This window comes from Erythrolamprus reginae, chromosome 1 (assembly GCF_031021105.1).
Source record: "Erythrolamprus reginae isolate rEryReg1 chromosome 1, rEryReg1.hap1, whole genome shotgun sequence".
In the NCBI taxonomy this organism is placed as follows: domain Eukaryota; kingdom Metazoa; phylum Chordata; class Lepidosauria; order Squamata; family Dipsadidae; genus Erythrolamprus; species Erythrolamprus reginae.
In genome coordinates, this window is record NC_091950.1 from 105,689,850 (window position 1) to 105,695,858 (window position 6,009).

The following is a 6,009-nucleotide window of genomic DNA, read 5'->3' on the forward strand; positions in this document are numbered from 1 at the left end:
GTATTATTTTATTTTATCATTTTTGTATTTAATTTCTGAAGAAATATGCAAATGTATTTGTCTGATATTTAGACTGATTTTAATTATTCTGAGTAGTTTAATATCCATACAATGAAGTCAGCAATAAAATTTCAATGTATAGTATCACTTGGAGGCAGTGAAGGGCTACCAAAATTTTTACTACCACACTGTGGGCATGGCTTATGCATTTTCTTCCAACATCTTTCAGTGCAAATTGGGTGCTCTGAGGTGGAGCTCCATTTTCGCTACCTAACTACGTTCCCCCCCGTCTGGGCAGTAGCTTGCCCCTGCCCCCACCCACTTTTACTTGTGTGCCTTTGTATCATTTTTTACTTCTGATGACTGCCACAACAAATCCCTGCAGTTTTCCCTGCAAACCATTGTTTGCCATTACCTCTTTTGCAGGCTGAGAGAGAGAGTGAATGGCCCCAAGTCACCCAGCTGACTTTGTGCCTGAGGTAGGACTAGAACTCACAGTCTCCTGTTTCTAGCCTGATGCCTTCATCATTACATTGAACTGTCTCTCTCCCCCAATTGTAGAGATAAAATCAAACAAAAGCAGTTCCCACCACCACATCACCTCTAGGATAGAACAGATTTACCTGTTTTCCCCAAAATAAGACATCCCTGATAATAAGCCCAATCGGTTTTTTTGGGTGCATGGCAATAAAGTGCTTATTTCATGGTTCAAAAAAAATATAAGGCTTATTTTTGGGAAAATATGGTATGTTTTTAGTACTTTTTAAAAAAGTACTGATAACACTTGTAAGGTGGCAGACCAAACAGATCTCCAGGGAGGATGTTGCAGAAGGAAAGTGACACAGATATTTCTTGCTGGATCGTAGAAGATTGCATTGCTTAATCAATAGGATCTGCAGCAATCCAGCCTCTTGTCAGTTCTTACAGGTTGAGCAGAAACCATAGAAAAGAGATGATCCCACAGTTAATTAGTTTCTATGCCATATAGGGCTTTTACGTGTGGCAGTCAAAATCTTGAAAGTCACTTAGGTGGCAGGAAGATTACTGGGCAGGTGGCCATTGTGTAGAATTTAAAAGCTTGTTGGTAGCACAAGCAACTGATTTTTGGCCTCCTGGCCAGCAACTGTTTTAGCACCAACTTGTGCTAAAATTAAAGTGAAACTAAAACGGTAAGGAGGCAAATTGCCAGGAGGGAGAGACACAGGCAGAATTTTATTTTCATGTGCTAATCAGTTGCTGAAACTAGATGTAAGGAGGTAAGTCAATAACTATAAATGTCTATAGAATGTTCAAATTATTACACTTAGTTTTTAAAGACTGCTTTATTATTGTTTTAGACAACTTAACAAAGTGAAGCTTTTTAGTCATCAAACAAAAATACAGTGTAATACTGTATATTCTTTGTTGAACACTGGCTGAAATTCAACTTCATTAACAGCCAGCATGAGTCCACGAAATAATAACTGAACGCTGAGTAAACAGTCTTGTAAAGAAATAGTGATCTTCCAATGGTTGGCAAAATACAGGAAATTTAAAATTGAAATTTCAAAAGTGAGAAAACTAACCTATGTTTCACACATGCTCATTTCCAAATGAAATCTTACATTCTTTTAGTCACACTATAGCACAATAACAGAGTTGGAAGGAACCATGGAGATCTTCTAATCCAACCATCTGCTTAAGCAATTTCCTTCTTCCTCACAACTTTGTGAATTCATTTGAAGTGACAACAGCTAATTCTCTGGAATTGTTTGTTTTCAACAGTTAGAATTATGCAACTGTGGCTCTAATTCTAATAAAGTGTTTTCCCCAAAATGAGACCCAATCTTAGTTTCTTTGGGGTCCCAAAATAAGCACCAGGTCTTATTTTCAGACAATGTCTTATCCACTGTTCTGCCCCAACTATGGACCACAAAAAATGCAGCACATACAAAGTCTGTACAAACTTTAATTTATTAATTAAGGACTACTAATGAGCTTTCTTAGCAGTCATCAAACACAAATGCAATGTAAAACAATTTTTAGTGAACACCACCTATTAATTCAACTTCATCAACAGCCAGCACAAGTTCACAAAATAATAACTCAAGGCTGAGTAAACAGTCTTGTAAATAACAATGATCTTATGGTGGTTGGAAAAATGCAAAGAAGCAATTTTCAGGAAAAATTCCAAGAGGGAGACCAAGAGCCAATCAGAAGTTTCTGAATTCAAGACCCGAAGGAATATGAATGACATTGTTTCCTGCAAATTGCTCCTTTGCTGTCATCTGTTAAACATGCTAGGGGAGGGGCCAATTAGTCTCAAGCCTTACTCCTGAGGAGATCTCCTCCTGAGGAACCATTCCTGCCTTTTGGCAGCTCTGCAGACATTGGGAATGGGCTCCTCTTCTTCTTTCTCGTCACTGATGGGAGCTTCAGGAGGTTCTGAAGATCCTTCTGTACCAGAGGCTGAATTTCCGCCTCTGGCGTGGAATCCTCTCCAACCTCCTCACTGTCCCAACTCATCATCACATCAGCCTCTGCGCTGTTGGAATCAGCTACCAGCTGCACAGCCTGCTGGTGGACCACAACAACCACTTACGTTAGGACCACCAAAGCCATGCCTCCCATGCCCTGATACCTGTCACACAGTTGCCCTTCTGCACTGGGCCAGTGCTACTGCTAGCGGCACTATATTGTATGGCTCATGCCAATGCTGCTGCTTGTGGCAGGAGATCTTGTGGTGTGGTGTGCTGTTGTGCATGCAGCAGCACCAGCGTGATCAGCAGCACGGCATCCAGCCACAGAAGCCAAGCAGCAGCGCAACAGGTGTCGGGACATGGGAGAACTGATTGTGGCGATCCTAAGATAAGCGGGTGTGGGGCAGCTCTACCTCCACTCTAGGCTTTATTTTTACACATGCACCTCGCCCCACCTTCTACAACCCGGTGGTGAGTAGGGCTTTACTAGGGCTTATTTTGGGGGTAGGGCTTATATTACATGCAGATGTGAAAATCAGGCAAGGGCTTGTTTTTGAAGTAGGTTGTATTTTCAGGGAGACAGTAGTAACTTTTACTAAAATGCTTAATTATGCAAACTGTTTTCTAGTGAGTGGCTAAGGAATCATTACTGATTTTATTTTCTTCCTTTTTTGGAGGTGAAAAAAAGAATGTTTCTTATTTTTTCTGATTTATTTAGCCTAAGGCTTTTACCAAATGTAGGGATAGAAGGATAATAAAATAGAGATGGTAAAATCTCCCAATAAAATAAGATTGAATATTTTTGATTAAGGATTTGGGCCAAATCAAAATCTTTACAGAAACTTTTAAAAACTTTTTGGGGATTCATATAGAAAAGTCTTACAAAACCATTTAAGGTGTTTTTACTTTAAAAACTGATTTTAAAGACTGAAATTATTGAACAGACTATATTTTCCACCTATATGCACAGAAAACTTTTTTAATTAAGTAGGATAAAACTGAATTTATAATCTTTGGTTTATTTTTCTTTTAAGGTGCACAAAATAAATCCAGCTGCTGGAAGTTTTCTGACTGCAATGTAGACTTTATTGCAGACCATTTCAAATTAAAAAACTTCAGATATAGGTGCTGCCAAAGTGATTTGTGTAACAATGCTACAACTGTGGAAACTGAAAACAACAATGCTCCAACTGTAGAAACTAAAAACAACAATGTTCCAAATGTAGTAATTAGCAAAATAGTTCTCAGTGGTTCTTTCTTGCTGACTGTTGTTCATATGTTAAAGTCTTTAGTCTAGAATTGAAATGGGGCCTTGTCTTTCAGTTTAAAAAAATACGGAACACTGGTATCTTTTGAGAAAGTGTTCCCCCTGGAAAAGATTAAATTATTAAGATACAGTATTAAATAGATCGATTTTACTGCTGTACTGCACTTTTCATATTTTTCCTTACATTACTTAATTTCTATTGGAAATTTACATTTAATCTGTAAGACATTCACATTAGCAAAATGCAGATATATAAAGACTTACTTTTGTTCAGAACATCTTTTGAATCTCATAAAACTGTCAACTACATTTTAACTTGCAAGCCATTGTTGCAATAAAAGTGTTATTGCATATTTAAGACTGAATTGATTTTGTGTCTGTGTGTACCTTGAGGCTCTTTTTGTTGGCATAGCTGAAGCTTCTCCTGTAAGCTAAACCATTCTAGTTGTAGCAGTGAATGACACACCACTTCTTTCCCACTTTTGTGAGTGGTTCCTTATCAACACAAGGAATATAATGGAAGGATTCCTGCAGGAAACATACATTGCCACTATCCTCTCAGAGCTGAAGAAGCTTCTTGGATGATAAGCGAAACGTCTTCAAAGAAAAAACAAAGTCCAGTTGCCTGCTGAAAAAGCACCTGTGGGAAAACCATGTCCTGGATGACGGAGAATCTCTACATACTTCCTTATCAACATTTAGTGGCTTGTCTGTGATTAAATGAACTGTCCACATTCAGAGTGGCTACCATCCAATATAGCGTTTTGAAGCCTATTTATTTAGCACTTATTAGGGCAAAGTCACTCCTAGTGGGAAATGATACTTTTTGTTTGGATAACATGCTTAAATTTAGAAAAGCCACATGTTGGTATTAAAAACTCGGACTAGAAACAGTGAGAAAATATGTGTTAATTTGCCTGTTGAGTGGACCCCCCCCCACCCCCAGTGTGGCTGACTGAGAGACAGACAGACAAGACCTCTGTGCGCTTGGTTCTCAATTCAATTTAATTTAGTTTTATGCTTTTATAGTTGTTATCCCATTTTAAAATCATCCATATCCTTCACACAGGGACTCTGGAGGGCATATGATAAAATATTAAAAGATTAAAAGAGCATATAAAAGTTAAACATTTAACAAACCGGCAAAAGTGATTAAAAATTATTAAAAATTGACAAAGAGTGCTAACAAACTCCACCGTTGTATGCTCCTATTGGCTCCCCTCAAAGGCCATTAAACCGCTCCAAACTAGACTGCAGAAAATACAACTTCAGCAATAGAGTGATCAACGCCTGGAATTCACTACCTGACTCTATTGTTTCTTCCCACAACCCCCAAATCTTCAACCTTAGATTATCTATAGTTGACCTGTCCCCTTTTCTAAGAGGTCTGTAAGGGGTTGCATAAGTGCACTATTGTGCCTACCTCCTTGTCCTGTTGTCTTTTTTATCATTACTTTCTATGTTATGTTTATATAAACTACTATCCTATACTTGATTGACAAATTAAATAAGTAAGTAAGTAAATAAATAAATAAATAAACAAACAAACAAACAAACAAATAAATAAATAATTTCATTCCTTTCTGGAAGACCAGAAGGGGGGGGGGGTGTTACTTCATTTCTGATGGTGACGAGGGGAAGGAAATATTCCGCAGGGCAGGGCAATGGCAGAGAGGCTGTCTTCCTGGACCATGTCTATTGGAATTCTTTAACTTTCACAGTCCACAACCAGAGGTGGAATTCAGCTGGTTCAGTTGAATAAGTTTAGTAATAAAAAGTACAAAACAAAGCTGGCTTTGTTTTGGAAATTTAATGTGCTAATCTGAAATGCTTGGTTCTTCAACCAGAAGCATTCTTATAAGTCTCTCTAAAGCAGTGATGGTGAACCTTTTTTCCCTTGGGTGCCGAAAGAGCATGGACCTGTGTGAGTGCCCATACCCATCATTCAATGCCTCCACCACCGGAGGCCCTCTGGAGGCCAGGAACAGGCTGTTTTCCCAACTTCTGGTAGGCTCAATAGGCTTGTGTTTTGCCCTCCCCAGGATCCAAAGGCTTTCCTGGAGCTGAGGGAGGATAAAAACACCTTCTCCCACCCCCCTGGAGGCTCTCTGGAAGCCAAAAACGCCTTCCAGAGCCTCTGTGTGAGCCAAAAATCAGCTGGCCAGCACACTGGTGCACATTGGAGCTGAGCTAGGTGTTATGTCCACAGTTAAATAAAAAAGAATTGTTTCTAGGTAAATTTCCAATACTTGTTGTTAAGCAGAAATAATCCAAAGTAATGTA